Genomic DNA, 17,331 nt, shown 5'->3' with positions numbered 1-17,331 from the left:
ATAAAGACACAAGACATTTGTGTCTTTAGTGTGAGATGGATAATGACACTGTCAAATTTGCCCAAAACCCAGCTCTTATCAGGTAGATCTGAAAGAAGGGAGAACAATAAAGGTGGTGATTTGGTCACGGGCAAATATAGTCATGGTAACCTATACAACCTGTACATGAAATGATGGCCTGATGAAGGGTAAAGGGTGCAATGTGTTGCTGTTCCCCCAATCAGTCTTAGGCACCATCAGAAGGGTAACTGGGTCCTGTGATTTTCTGCAGATGGAAACAAAAGGAAACTAAGAAAGGTAGATTTAAGATGTAAATATGACATACTAAGAAGCTAAATGTTAAAGAATGAATTACTTTTGAAATTCTTCATGCCCTCTCTGTATCAGAATTAATACCCATGCTCTTTACCATGTAACTCCACAGGACCAACCAGTAGTGTGGCTGGAATCTATTTTCCCACCCAGTGGTGTTGGACTGCATTATGTGACTTACTTTAACTAACAGAATATAAGTGGAAGTGCTAGTGCCAGTCCCAGGCTGAGCCCTGCATCCTGTGATGTGTCATGAGAATACATCCCTCACTGTCACTGGTCCAAAGGAATTGAAGAGCCATGTGGAACAGATGTGAACCCAACCTATAGTTTTCAATCAAGCCCAGACTACCTGAAGCCTGATACAGAGCTATTCCAGCCATCCCACGAATTTGTGAGCAAGGGAAACAAATACTTAAGGTTTGCACGCTTCGCATTTTGAGGTCATTTGTTATGCAGCCTTACTGTGGTCATAACAAACTAAAATACTTAGAAAATTTTATTTAATGTATTAGAAGGTGGAATTAGCTATCAATAAATTAGGTAATAAGTCTACTTAACTTCACTTTATTTCTTCCTGTCTCCTTGTGCTCTTCCCTTTCTTTCTTTCTTCCATTCTTTTCCTCCATCCCTTTCTTCCATAAATATTTGTCTACTAAGGGTTCACAGCTCTGCTGGCTGAAAAAAGGGATGATACCAGCCCTGTCCCTATGAAAACTGACAGATATAATAAGTGTTATGAAGAAGCAGTGTGACCGAGAGGCATACACCTGAAGAAGTTAACCTGTTCTGGAGAGTTTCCCAGGGGGCAGGAGAGTTCAAGATGAAGGACAAGCATCAGAGAGGGGAATAGAAGAGAAACTTTTCAGGAGATAGAAAAGCATGCACAAAGACCCTGACAGGGAAGAAAACAGGGTTTAAGAACAAAGCAAACATCATCATTATTAATGACAACAGAAACGACAACAAAAATGGAAGGCAGAGTTTAAGAGGGAAAGTGTTGCCAGACACAGTCAGGAAAGTAGGCAGATTTGTAGGCCTTTGTAGGCATTTTTGGACTATTTTCATAGAGGAATTGAGACTCACTGGAGAATTTGAAGCCCAATGTGCTTTAGCCTTTAGGTTTGAAAAAAGATCCCCTGGGTCTCAGAGCAGAGAACTGACTGGAGGAAGGAAAGTATGGACTCAAAGGGTTGTAGGTTTCTGCAGTAATGTGAATGCAATGTTCTTGGCTTGTCTAGGAGGAAGGCAGTGAAAATGGTGAGCAGTGGTGGAACTGGAGAGACATGGAAGCATGTAACATGATTGGATATAGAGGTTGAGGAGGAGAAAATAGTTAAGGATGCTTCTGGCTTCTTCAAATGGGTGGAGTTGGTGTCTTTTCCTGAGTGAGAGAACACTAGATTAGGAGCAGATGTTGGTGAGGATGTCATGAGTTCATATTTGAATTTGTTGAGTTTCATGTATGTATGAGACATCAGCTAGAGTATTGAGGCCAGAGTCTGATATGCTGTAAATCTATTTCTAGATTGAATAGCAATAAACCCTAAAATTGAATGCCACCCTACCTTCTAACCCTTGACTGATTTCATGCTTGAAGAAAACCTTCAACCTATCCCAATGAATATAAGACTAAATAGACAAAAATATAATAAACAATTGAAATGCTTAGAAATTTTTTTAATGAAAGAAATCAGTTGTTTGATGTAGTAGTCAGGTGTAAAAGGCTTCTCAGGAAGCTAACAGAGTAAATCCAGAAAGATGATAAGGGATCTAGAAAATGAGGGATCCAATAGAAGAAAAAGGCAATGGAACACTAAGGTGGATGGTTAAGATGACACTTGTGGGGAAGCCAGAAAGAGTAATCAGAGCAGAAGAATGGACCCCTGAGGAAGATGTCTCTAAGGGGGAAAAATGACAGAATATTTGATGAGTATGAACATATTGAAAAGAAACATTTAGTCTAGTAGAGAATGTAAATGAATTAGCAAAAGTACTTAGAATGCTTAACAACAACATGAAAAAGGTAATGACTAAATCCACAAGAGGAAAAATGATGATAGTGTACTATATGACCTAATTGGGAATAAAATTTGAGTAGTTATAATTAAGTAACCCCTAATAATCAATTTAATTCAAAAAGGTGATATAACTATTTGGGGAAGATGGAAGATGGTAGGAGGACTTGGAAGAGAGTTAATGCACCATTTTTTTTAAGGAAAGAATTTAATATATAGCATATAAGACTGGAAAAAAAACATTAATAGCTTTGTAATGACACTATTTAAAACTCTTAAGGTACAAACCAGAAGAAATAGCTAAAGGAAGTGATTTGCCAACAAAGAGGAATAGGGAGAGAAGAGGTGAAGGAATACTTTTTTAAAGTCATAAACCAGGTAGTATTTGACTTTAGAAAATATGTGCATGTATCACTTTTGTTTAAAAAACATATGTTTAAAAAAAGTAAAGACAAAAGCAATTGTCAGGCTTCTGGTAGGCACAACTTTCTTTTACTGGAATACTCTGGTTGAGCACAAATTTGTAATTTAAACACTCTGGCAACCTATACTTTGACTATTACATTCTTCAGTGCAGAGAACAGCTTCTATTTCAGAAGGGCAAGTATGATAACCAGTAAGTGGGAATCTTCCTCAAAAGCAGTCAAAATACCTGCCTGAGAACAGGTCCTGTCAGTCAAACCCTGGAGCTCACACCTCTTCCCTGGCCAGCCCTGAAGTCCTCCTCTCCTTTTTAAGCACACACCCACCACCCACTTCTCCACATCAGTCCCACCACTGCCCCTACTGCTGCTGTTAACGCATATAGAACTTTTCCAGCTTCTTGTCTCCCGGCTATCTCTGAATTAATCAAGAAAACCCCCTTTGGAATTTTGGGCTTTTTATATCTCCCTTCTGCAGGAGTTACAAAAATAACAAACATCAGGGAAATGACAAGGCTCTCAGCGTCTCACAGAATAAGTTCTAGCCCAAGTTGTGTTGGTTTTCATTAAATAGTAACAGAGCTACATTTAATCTTCTCCCACCATTTCTTAGGTTCCATTTTGAGGAGGTCCTAAGGCTGCCTGCCCTGAAAACCCTTGAGCAGATCTGTGTCATTTTCAGTTTTATTATGATATGAATAAACTCTTCTCATTCAACACACATTAAGTTACTCATGTAGTTCCAGGCACACCCATCTCCTGATGGTCACTAGAATACATCAAACACCCTCCCATCTCAGGGTCCCGTCTATCTGGACCACTCCTCCCATGGATATCTATGTGATTCAATGCCTCACTTCCTTCAGCTCTTTTCTCAACCATCACCTTGCCCATGAAGCTTTCTTGACTGCTCTAAAATTACAGCCTCTTCGAGTACTCCCAACACCATGTCCATACCACTTACTGCCATTTAAAATACTCTCTTTACTTATTGTTTATTGCTTGCCTTTCCCTTAGAAGGAAAATTCATGACAACAGGAAATTTTGTCCATTTTTTCAATCCCATGTCAACAACAGTTTCTGGCATAGGTATTCAATAAATATTTTTTGAATAAATTAAATCACATCAATTAATAATAGATCTTAAGCCCAGGTCCAGTGAATAGTAAAACATTTAAAGCATTTTCCAACAAAAAAAGACCATAAATGTGAGAAATACCTTAGATTAATTCAAAATATTAATACTTTTAATCTTAGGTCCAAATATTAGATGCTGGAAGAGGAAAAAATGCCCATTTTCTAATATAGTAGTGGGTGGTCAATACATATTTATCGAATGACACTGTAGAAGGCAGAGGACATATTTCAATGTAAAACTATAGTCTCACGCTGCTCCAAAGATTCATGTAAGTCATTATAAGCAAAAAGTCTTGGCAGTGCAACAGGAAGCGTGTGTGCGGAGTGATGGGAGGAAGTAGAATCTGCATAGCCAGCACCAGATTACACTTGGTCCTCTCAGCCACAGGCAACATCTGCAACATTTAACATGGAGAGACATAGTCAGTTTTATATTTTATGAAGAAATCTCCCTTGTGAAAGTGAAGAGGATGGATTGGGAAGGCTGGGCAATGTTGGCCAAGACAATCCAGGTGGGAGATGATGGGGACCTGAAGTGAGACATTGATGGTAGGATAGAGAGGAAGATGTGGAGACACAAATAGTCAGCCAGTCAAACCCTCATACATTCCTGGTGGGATGCGACTTTGGAAAACTGTTCAACAGTTCCTCAAAATATTAAGCATGGAGTTACCATATGATCCAGAAATTCCATTCCTAGGTATCTACCCAATAAACTTGAGAGAATATGTCCATACAAAGCCTCGTGCATGCATGTTATTCATAATAGCCCCAAAGTGGAAACAACCCAAATGTCTATCAACTGATGAATGGATAAACAAAATGTGGGGGATCCATACATCAGAATATTATTTGGCCACAAAAAAAGGAATAAAGTACTGATACATATTACAGTGTGGATGAACCTTGAATATGTTCTGCTAAGTAAAAGAAGACAGCCACCAAAGACCACACATTGTACAATTCCATTTATGTAAAATATACAAAATAGACAAACTCATAGAGACAGAAAATAGATTAATGGTTGCCAGGCACTGGGGAGAGAATGTAAAGGGAGTGGCTTCTAATGTGTATAGAGTTTCCTTTTGGGGTAATAAAAATATTCTGGAATTAGAGTGTGGTAATGGTTGTACAATTCTATTGATATACTAAAACTACTGTATTGTATATACTTTAAAAGGGTAATTTTTATGTTATACAAATTATATCTCAATAAGGCTGTTTTTTTAAAAGAAATAATCAGCAAGTAAAATGGACAGACTTTGGTGATGTATTGAATATGAAGGATGAAGGCAAGGGTAAAGTAGAAGGAACTTGGGCCTTTCATTTTGTATAACTGATGAAAAGATCATGATCTTTTCCCAAAATAACTTTAGGAAATAAAAGGGGGATAGGCAGGGAGATGCCAAAAAATAAATAGGGGATGGGCAAAATATGTCAATGGTAAGTAAATATATGAATGGAATGAATAGTGGAGCTTTCTTTGTTTTGTTAAAATAATTTATCTCAGAAGGGGGATAAATGATGGAAAAAGCACACTGTTCTAAAAATATAATCATATGAGTCAACTGACTATACTTCAATAAAACTATATGTATACACACAAAAAGTATATAATCAAATGAGTCAAATTTGATTAAGAAGTCAAGTATAAATTGTTCAACCAAGAAATACAAAGACAGTAAGTTACAACAACAATGCAAATGTCATTTGGAAGGAATAGGTTTGAAACGGCACAACTTCAGCACAGAGAATTATTTTGGCCCATGAAACAGTTTATATTTTGCCACATTCCCCTGGCTAAATTGCATGGGAAAAATTGGAAAAGGAGTTAAAGTAAAATCTGATCTTTAAGGACTTCATGGGTTGGTAGCCTAGAAGAAACATTCTCAGACATAAACATGCAGATCTTACGTATTTGGTGCCAATACTGTCAACCTTAGAAGCTGATAAGAGCACAAATACTTGGAATACAATTGACCTCAAGTTGCCTGGTTGCCACTACTGGCTGCTCCTGACCCAGCTCTGCCATTTGCACCTGTGCAGGGATAGAGCAAAGGGGTTTGAGCTCGACCTGTCTGTCTCCAGTTCTGGACTGTGGAACTGAACCCTCCTTCCCAGGACTCCTCCGTGTTTGCATGGTGTCTTTGAGCCAGGAGTACTATGCCTCAATCCCTTGTAGGACAAAGATGGTTCATATTAGAAGAGATTGGAGATGATATTCCTGTTTTTATGCAGGAAAATGTACCCCTTTCCAATCAGGTGGGCTCTTCCTTTTCCCACAGACCAATCCAATAGTATGGGGGAACCACTTGACTTCAGATCATTGTTCTATGTGCTGAATATCTATCTTAAAAGCAATGCTAACAGTTAACAATGCTCATGTATCCACTATATGTCAAATAGAATACAGAACTCATGTATGCAGGTCACATGGCTGGCAAATAGAAGAATCAGAGTTAAACCCAGGGACACCAATGCTGAAATCATACTCCTTTCACTGCATCATGCTTTTTCTCCACTGGGAATGTCTGCTAGGAATAACAAACATCTTGGTTTCCCCCAGCACATTTTTGCCAAAGCATTATCCCCAAAGAGGGCTGTCATTCTACTCAGAAACCTGCAATGCTCCTCACCTCGCAGAAACAAAGTATTAGTCCCACAGCCCATTAACACTGCTGCCTTTAAGCATTGCAGTATCTAAACCATTTAAAAAGAGTTCCACCCTGAGATGGATTTCATCCATCTTTTAAGAAATAGTTTCCTTTTCTTTCCAAACTGCCCTTCGGCAACCCAGCCTTGCATATCTAACACCCTTGGTGTTTGCTACACTGCCGAGCCAAGTCCATGTTTCATTTAGGGATTATTTTATTCAGAAACATTGGAACTCAACGTTGTGATTTTGGAGCCATGAAATACAACGAAAATAACTGCCATACCTGATTAATGCTGAATAATTTAGAATTAATCAAAGTGTATTTTAAGCGGAATGCCTAAGCTAACACATTCAGAATATGAGCCGTATGATTGCTCATTAAAAAATGAGGCATTTTAAAGTTTAAACAGATTTAGAATCAGCATTTTAGCTGTAGCAACACTTGACAGTCTTTTCATTTCCTTTGTCTCCCACAGATGCATTTCCTCCCAAGTCCAGATATTTTAGTTTTTCTCTATGGTAGTACTTATTTTAAGCTGTACTATCACGCAGTTGCTCCTCCTTTCTTCAGGTCAATAGAAGGTACGTGGGAGCACAGCCCTACGGAGTTAAAGATGGGGCCAGAGGCAGAGTGAGTAGCCATTTCGAGGAACAGGAGGTTGTGCAGAGGAAATGCAGTTCTAGAAATGTGAGTAGAAGGCTGGGGAAGCAAGAGTGTGCTGTAACCCAATAAAAGTCAGTATCCCACGAGCCCCAGTCTTGGAAAGGTGCTACATAGAAAGGAGTATCATCAGTTGAGAGCAATAAAAATAATCACATTACTTGTTTATCTATTTTTGAAAACTAATTTATAACCCACTAATCATACCATGTATTGTCCCCTTTCTCACATTACTCTTCATTCTAGAATCCTCTCATTTCCTTCAACTGTGCCAACACATTTTTCTCCCTTGCTTAGTTCTTAGCTCCCCTCCCAGTACCCAACGTGCTTGTCAAACGGTGTTTGCCCTTTATTTTCTTACCTTTCCTTCTCACTTTTCTAATCCTCTCTCCCCACCCCCTACTCCTATTTCCTCCAATTTGAACCACATGTCTACTGCAGAGGACAACTGTACTTCTGTGGGGTGTGGGAATGAAGTCCTTATGCCATGGGAGCTACTGAGGGTTGAGATGCCTAATATCCTAATTGCTTTTCCAGCGGCCTTTCCTTCTAATGGGCAATGCTCTGCTCTTACAGAATCAACAACTCAAGTTCTTCCAATAAAACTTTATTGGCTTCCCACTTATGCTGTAAACAAAAAGTTCAAAGCCCCTTTGCCTGAGTGATTGCCTGAAGCCATAGCCCATTTATCTGATTTGAAGCAGAGCAGGTCCTCAAGTAGGAAGAGAGATGGAGATGAATACATTTATAGAAGTTGAAGCCTTTCCTGCATTTTCCAATAATCCAATTTGGCCAAACCTCACTTGCAAAAACTCAGTCATGAGGTGAATTGAGACTTAAACCAGATGTTCAAGGAAGCCTTTTACACAAGTTATGAGCCTATAATCTAATGTTAAAATATTTAGAAATACACTTAAAATATTTAAACATATGTTAAAATAATATCATCAAACCTGGATAAGCATGACTGGGGACTTACTATGCAATTACGATCAGGCCCCAAGGCAGGTACATTAAAATTAGTTATTAGGGAACAGAATAGCTATCAGTTTGCTGTGCAAACTTGGGCATGCAACTTCTCTGAGTTTCAGTTTTTTAACTTCAAAATAAAGGACTGGATAGTCTGGTCAATCATTTCAGCTGCCAGATTTTATGATTTTAAGTTAAGTGGGTTGTTTTCAACTCTCATTTTCATGTCACCTCTGATAAGATTCTAAAGCTTTCCTACGTCCTCCTTTATATGTTTTGATGTGAAAAGACAAAGGGAATCTAATCTACATTTTTACACCAAAGGGAAGATCCAGAGACAACTGGAAGATTTAATATTATTATCCCTAATCACTCTAACAAGTGTTGATTTCCCTTATTATTTTTCTGGACTACCTCTAGCTTTTTATGTTTCTGATCCAACTTAATTTTAAAGAACGTGACACTTTATAAACCTTTGGATATTATATTTTCTATGTGAGTCTTGAAGAATTACTTTTGTTTTCATTAGGTATTCGTGCTGCTCAGTGAAAGGCATTAACTACTGCCTTAACTTTGTGTGTTCATCAGGCCTCTTTCAAAGGGCCTTGTCCCTGGAGTCTGCAAAATGATAGACATGGTTGCTGAAATGCTAAAGATAAATCCTAGTAAGATTTACCATATAATCACGTAACTTCAAAAGTGAGGGTTCTAAAGGTACCCATTGCAGAATTGTTCTTACTGCAGCTAATTATACTGTACCAATGGATTCATACACTGAATTACTGAAGCTGCTCTTCTGTCAACCCTCTCTAATGTGGGGACATCATTTACGAAGGTTGTGTCTCACAGTTGCCCAAACTGAAGCAACAATAATGATATGCAAATTACTTGTTACCTCTATTTTTAAAGAATTATTAATTTTCCCTTAATGCCAGAAAAATTAAGGATCTCTTAGACTCTCCAGCCACATGGATTGAATTTGATTAAACTGTGTATATGCACTTGTTTGGGTCTGACCAGTAATTCCACTTACATAAAATTTTGCTTCATATTAGACAATAAAATGCAACCAAGTACCAGAAAAATGGAAATAATATTTTAAGGCTACGAGGATCCTAGACAATTTGGAAAATGGCTGTTTATACTCTCCTGTTTTGCGGAGGCCCTCTTTTTCCTTCTTCAGCACTCTTTTCCTTAATACAGGAATGACATTGGCTACCTGGCGTAGATTGTAAAAAGGACCGCAGATTCTTTCCTTGCCTCTATCCTCCCACTTCGTGATGTGACCTTTGCAGCTCCTTCCATCTAGCAGCAAAACCTATGCTTCAGTCTTTGAATCTGGAATGGTCTTGTGACTTGCTTTGACCAAAGGAATGCTGTGGAAGAAACACTGTTCCAGTGCTCAGCCTAGAACCAAAAATATATTTCATGCTTGCATTTGTTCTTGGACCCCTGTGTGCATCATTTGAGCAAACTTGGACTAGCCTGCTGTAGGATGAGTCCAGATGGAGAATTCATCCTAGTTGTACCAGCCAAGGCTCTGGAAATGTGACCTAAAGTAGCCTAAAATGTCCCAAACTAGCCTAGACCAGAAGACTCACTCAGCTGAGGTCAATCTACTTTGTCACCCACAGAAATATAGGCTCAGTGAATGGTTATTGTTTATGCTTGTAAGTTTTGAAAGGAGCAAGTGATAACTAACATAGTACCCAAAGTGCCAGGCAGAGATGTTCTCCCATAGTTTATTTGTACCTAAATCATCTCACTTTTTAAACTTACAGTTTATATTCCTTGGCAAACCAAACTGTCTAAATGGGTTAGCTAAAACAAGCTAAGCTGATAAATTCCTATAAGATGTAAATGATTCTCCCAGAGACATCTTGCATTTAAAAATGGAACTTTCCCAAGTTAATCTTAATTGTTAGAATTTGAGGATGATACATAGATTGTCCCTCCCTCCCCCAAAACACTTCCAGGGTAGACCATGACAGGTGAGGGATAGATATTGGCTGCTCTGCCATCTTGGTTTTCATTTCCTTTAATATATGAAGGTAGAATATATTGATTTTTAATAATATCTTATTACCTTTTTAACACCTTTTGAAGCTAAAGCATTCTGTCTAATTAGTGTTTTAGTTTTTTATGAAAGCAAGTTTTTTTTTTTTTAATTGAAAAAAGAGAATGCATGCTCACTCAAGAGAAGCTGACTAATGTTATTCATTTTGCAAACATTCATCAAGCACTTATTTTAGGCTGGGTACTGCTCTACACTCATATACATTGTCTCGGTTCATTCTTACAGCAACATTATGCAGGAGATATTAGTTCCATGTTTTTGCAGATGAAGAAAATAAGGCATGGAAAACCTACACGACTTATCCAAGGTTACACAGGCCCCAAGGCCCAAAGTTCAACCCCAGAGTTCTACTCCATACTCTAAGGGAATATCCAGCATCATATCAAACAAATATCACAGCTGTCAACGGTGTATATTCCACTTATCTTCATGTACTTTGGACTTTTATATGTAGTAAGCAGTTTTAGACAAAATAAATACATTGTAGTATTTGTTACATAGCCTTATTTTATAAAACAAAGACATTCATAAAATATTAACACCAGGTACCTCTTCCCTAATTTTTATACATCCTTTAATAAATAAAGCTTCATGTGACCAAGACAGCTACTGGAGTCATTCTCAGTCTAACTTAGAGCTTGACTGTGGCTTTCATTGGCAATACAGAGTAACAGCTCTTTGCTGTGTACATCTTGGAAGACTGAGGGGATGATTTTCCCAGAATGCTCCTCAAGAACAGAAGAATATAGTGTTACATGTATTTATACAACACATCTTATTCTTCATACTATTTTTATCACTGAATTGAGCAGCAGGCAAATAATGAACTCACTCTTAAAATGATGAAGCTTAACCATATATTTTAGACAATGATTCGGTCATTCTGTAACATTCAATGTTAATTTAAATGCAGAGCTTGCTGCAGGAAGAAACCTTTTCTGCCTTTATAAAAGCAAAAACATTTACCAGTGAAATGGACCTTTCATGCAAGAGCTGTAAGGTGATGTGAGGTAAAGGGATTCACCACAGTTGTAGCATTATAACATTCCTCATAAGAAAAACTGAATTCAGCTAATTGGTTGCTTTTACAGCCCATGCAGCATCTGCACTTAAATTATTAAGCATCACTAACGTTCTAGAATCTCCCCCGGAAAGCAGGAACCAAGCTGTTTTGCAGACTCTCAGAGATGACTCATCTTAGACCTACTGACAGACACAGGAGACAAAAATCTGGTCTCACTGTACCTGCTCTGGTCCTGCTGCTGAAGTGGTCTCTCTGTTGGCAATGTCTGGGTTATAAGTGACACTCAGAGACTGGAGGTCTTGGCAGATGCCATCGACGTCTCCTGATTAGCAAGAGTTTGTGGGAATTTGGAACATGTGCTGAAATGTAAACAAGACCCTATGTGATATCAGTATTTAGAGTGTGCCACATTACATAGCTGTCGCATAATGCCACCAACTTTCTAACCACCATTGCAGCCCAACTGGCAGGACTGGCACTAGATAGCACTGGTCTAGCTCTGCTTTAAGAGATTTAAGTTCATTTTATTAATCCCTTGGTTAGAATGGACTAATGTAATTGCAGTCATTTTTTATCTGATCCCTTGGGTTCTAAGTCCATGGATTCTCTTATGTAGAATTTTAAGTATTCCCCTTGACCTTGACAAGCTTCCAGCACCTCAGTGACTAGCAATAGTTATAAGTGAGGGCTCCAGACCCAGATTTCTTGAGTTGAATCCTGACTTTGCCACTTACTAGCTGTATGGTCTTGGGGATTGAAAGTAAACTCAGGGTCTCTATTTCCTCATCTATAAAATGGGGATAGTCACACCTACCATATAGGGTGGGTTTATGAGATTAGTGCCTGTAAAGTGTTTGGAACAGTACTGAGCAGGTGGAAATCATCTATTTTTTTAAAGTTATTAAGGTTATTATTATGGACAGAGGGAGAGTGATAATGACTGCATTGCAATGTCATTTTCAGGAATTAAATGAGATAATGTATGTCAAATGGTTAGCATAATGCTTAATATAAACCAGGGACTCACTAAATGTCAGGGATTGTGAAAGCACTTTACATACATTCTCCCAGCCACCCTTTGAGGTAGGTAGTAATAACATCCCTGTTTTACTGAGGAAATAATTGAGGCATACAGGGTTAAGTAATTTGACCAAAGTCATAGGAAAAACTGGGTGTATTAGTTAAGATAATGCATCATGTTGTACACCAGAAATTGACATAACATTGTAAACTGACTATACTTCAATTTAAAAAGGTTAAAAAATATAATGTGAGCTGCTATAAAAGATACACTCATAGCTTTTAGTGCTTAACATAATAGAATATTATTTCTCATGTAAAATCCAAAATGGGTGATCATGATTGTTGGGAATCCCTCCTCCAAGCAGTGATCCGAAGATCCATGTCCTTTCTGTGTTGTAGTTCCACAACCTTTTACTTGTGACCTCCAAGGTCATTATGCTTATCTGCCTCAAGGAGGCAGAAGGGCAAAGAAGGTGGTGAATTACACAAGTTTTAAGGGAAAGCCCAATGTGCATAACACTTATGTTCATACTTCATTTCTACACTTTAGCTATGGCGACACTTAACTGCAAGGGAGGCCAGCATACAGTCTAGTTGTGTGCCAAGAAAGCATAGGGTTTGTTGATAAGCCAGCCGTTTCTGCCATGGTGACAGAAATGGGACTCAAGTCCAGGGATTCTGACAGCAAGCAATTGACCAGTATATTCTGTTTATGTCTTTATGACCCCTCTTTTTCCAAAAAGCTACTTGGAAGCTATAAAACATCATAAAAATGCAAGTTGTTATTCCTACCCTTAGCTTGGCTTCCATAGAGCTGAACCCTCTAACCCCACTGTAGTATAATTTGAATGAAAAATATGTTCCTAGAGCTGATATCCTAAAAGAACAACTTTAATGATCTGATTCATAAATATTCTATTTATTTGGCTTCTAACACTCCTTAGTGTTAGATCAACATTTTCCATTCACCAAAATTTGCTCTTTGGATCTGCCATCTACTGGGCATTTCTATATTTTTTGGGTTATGTCTACAAAATACTAAGTTCATTGAAACAACCTCATCCAAAATTTCATTTTTTGGTCTTCTATCCTTTATTCAATAAGCATTCATTGTGCCAGGTTCTGGGGAAATTTCATTTCTTAAAGGGTTTTAACTGAAAACTAGTAGCAAGAAACCAACAGTGACTGAATTTTTTATTATGAATTTTAGAGGCTTCTAATTCCAGCATATGACACTTAGGTTTGCCCAGAATTAGATTGCCCTTCCACTGAAACTGCTTATTGTAAACTGTTTTGGCCCCAGGTTGCATTAACTTGTTTGAGAATACAAAAATATCTAAATATCATGGGCAAACCATATCAGAAATCAAATAGAACATAGTACCCAGCTGTTTCTAGTGTCAGCGTTCCCCAAACAAGTTACACTTCACACGGCTCTGCAAGATTATTTGGGGTCTTTTAAGTCAATTTTCAGTCATCTGATTCTTCTAGCTATGTATCACCTTGTGGTAAGAATCAGGGCTATCAGGTTGAGATTTTGTTCTTAGTAGAGTGTCCCTTGATTACCATTCAACATAAAAGGGGTACTTGAAAATACTGAAAACTCCTCCTCTTCTAGTACGTGACATTTTGGAAAAGGTTACTCCGTATATCACAATACAGCATAACAGTCTTCCACGGAAGAACAGTCTTAAAACTCCATCTAAATAATGAATGTAAGTGAAAACCAAGACGACTGGTTCTTCAAGGTTAATCTTGGTCCCTGTGGCTGACTTTTTAGAAGAAGAAATACCTATCAGGCAGCATTCATTTCCAGTAAGAAAAGAGATGGAATCACATGAGGTCAGGGAGATGGTCACAAGTACAGCACAGAGCAGCTCTGCACCTTCAGTGTTTGGTCCTGCTGCTACAAGATGTTCATCCTCCTCTGCAATGGGAGGGAAACAAAACAACATCAGCCATGCTGGGGCTGAGAGGCTTCCTTCTCTCAAAAGGAAATAGAGCAACAGAGACTTGTCCTTACGTAGAACATTTACCTTTAGGAATGTTGAGGGGAAAAACAATCAATATGAGAACAAAGGATAATTTTCAGATATACTCTCTTTTTCATTTTCAATTGTTGCTACTTTTCAAAATACTCAAAAGTGGGGTTGGTGGAGAGCTTTCGGAAGGAGGTGATAAATCACACTGTCAGCTATCCTGGAGATGCTGACATGCCCTCCCAAACTGGCTTGTCTTGCCTGACCTTCTTACTGTCATTCCCATACCCTTCCATAAGGTCACTGCTGCTAACTGTCCCTCAGAAAAACAGAAAAAAACACTATAGGTGGCACTCATCCTCATTGCTAATTCTGAACTTTTCAGTTTTTCCCACTTGAATAATAAAATTCTTCAATAGCTTATGTTAGGAGGCAATATATTGTGTCTTCTCAGCCAGGACTCATCCTTAACAAAATTAGGTAGAATTTTAAAAATGTGTTAATTTTCCTTTGTTCATCTTTCGCCATTCCCTGCCAGGTTTGTCAGATGAACGACCTGTCTATTGTCAGTCCTGGCTACAGGATTATGTGACCTAAATGCTGTAGAAGTGCAGGGAAGGGTGGTACTAACTGAGGCACACGTATTTATGGAAAACATCAAGGAGGAGGGCTTGAGGCTGATATATGCGAGTGGGTACAGGGAGCGGGTGGACATCTCAAACCCACTCTTCAAGTCCATCTCAGATCCATTCACTCTGTGGCTACCGACCTTAATCTTGAAGGGATAGCCAATCGATTGACTCTCAGATGAAAATGGTGAAAAGCTTTATAATGATATCTAAAACAAATATTTAGTCATTAAAAACACAAGGAAGCGAAACAATCTCATTTATATTCCATAAAGTGTCATTCTTAATATCATGAAAAAGGAAACAATTTCTGTCATTATACAAATAATGTCTGGTAAAGAGAGCTGAGCCAAGCTCTGATTCTCTTTTACCCCAGTGTTTTATAGAACTGAGGAGATTCAGATAGGATCACCAAATGCAAAGGCCTGATACTTTATTATTTTTAATTAGGATTTAATGATCATATTCTTACTGTACAACTAAGTCATACTAGAAATAAGAGTGCATCAAGATGTATTTTTACATAAAGGAGAAAGTGGCGGTGGGGAATAGAAATCATTGGTATCTCTCACTCTTAGAAATGACCACCTGTCATATCGATAAATCAGCCCAGATCCCTTCTTCAGAGCTATGCATCCATGCCCCAATTATTGAGAATGTGGCTGCTGATAGTTTTGCCCATAACTGGAAATTGTACTTAGCTGCCAGGAACTACCTTACCAAGGTTACATCCCCTTCTGGAGGCAGCTCTAGCCAGCCTGGATGATGCAGTTATACAAAGTTCTGGCTCCATTGCCTATATTTGGAATATCTATGAAGGGCTTTTCCAGTTCCAGAACATCCTATGGGGGTCGTTGGAAGCATTCATGGCAACCACATTGTAGTTGTAGTTCTGCCCAATCCTGCTTCCCTCACTTCTGTGCAGGTGTATCTGAGATTGCTCCCCAATGAATGCTGTGCGGGCAAAGTTGGTCTCTAGGAACTCAGTCTAAGGAAACATGCTTTAACGTTTTGGTATATTTTCCCAGGGTGTATTTTACAAAACTGGGATCACACTAAATATATAATTTTATATTCTGTTTCTTTTTTAATGTCATATTATTAGCATTTTATTTTGTTGATTCCTTTTAAAGTATATGTTAGTAATTTCATCATATTTCAATAAGTAGATGTGCCATAATTTAACTACTCTTTATCTATTCGATATTTATGATGCTCTCAATTTTCCTGTATTATAAATAATTCTATGATGACATCAAACAGTTTTATATATAAATCTTTGACCATTTCAATTTATTTCATGAGGATACATCCCCAGAAGAGGAAGTACTGAGTCCAAGGATATGAACTCTGTCAAAAATCTCAACTTATGTTGTTAAATTGCTTTGCAGAAATATTTTTAATGTTTTTAATGGATTTACATTTTACTACCACTTAGGATAGTATTGATCTCACCGTGCTCTTGCCAGAACTGAATATTTATTGTTACACTTTATTCCACTTTGGGCAGTGTTCTTTAATACCAACATACTACTCCTGGGTTGATGGGTCTAAAATCGAACTTTTCATCTAACTATACTCTCTCTTCTCAGATTTCTGCCAGCTTGTTCCCCACACTGTTTTTCAGTACTCTGCTATAGGTCCATGTCAGAAAATCTGTATATCAGTGCCAGGCTATGCAATTCTTAACATTACATCAGAGTCATTTATGAAGATTTTGATAATTAATTTCTTTATATTACTCATCTTTATATATTCCCTAGTACCTAGTAGGGGTCCTTGTACATAACAAGTGTGCAATAAAAATACTTTGTAAAACAATTGATTGTCAGTGACCTTTCATCAGTTTGACAACTATATAACTTGTTCACTTTGTGGTTCAAGGAACTAGTGTAAGTCACTGAAGTATCCAATTAGCTAACTACTGGTCTTTCTCCATTATAGATACAAAAGAGGCAAGTATAAACCATTTTGATGGGAGAGTGCTTAGATGCTAATGTATTTTGTTTTCTATTTTTGGTTCTGAGGCCAGATGACTGGTGCTTGAAGAGTCCAAAACAGAAGCTGCAAATAATATGATTTCCTCATTCATTTACTTATTTACCATAATACATTTATTTTCATAAGTTTATGATCCTGAAGTTATGGTCTTGGACTTATGTCTTAGTAGTAATTAATATAGCATTAACATAGTTGAGTAAATAGCGATATTTGTTTGGCAACTAAGTAAATTCCATTTAGAGCAGCTCAAGTCTGACAGTCTATACTTGAGTAAGATTCACGAGTCGTGGTGGCTGTGTTCTTCAGATCACGTGAAACTGCATTTTAAGCAGCTCAAATCAGATTATCCTGATACGCATTTCTCATTCAAGGGGAAAATCCAAAAATCTGCTCCGTTTTCAAGAACATCAAATTGCAATTTCC

This window comes from Camelus ferus, chromosome 5, assembly GCF_009834535.1.
Source record: "Camelus ferus isolate YT-003-E chromosome 5, BCGSAC_Cfer_1.0, whole genome shotgun sequence".
Taxonomy (NCBI): Eukaryota; Metazoa; Chordata; class Mammalia; order Artiodactyla; family Camelidae; genus Camelus; species Camelus ferus.
Note: the sequence above shows the minus strand (reverse complement) of the source record.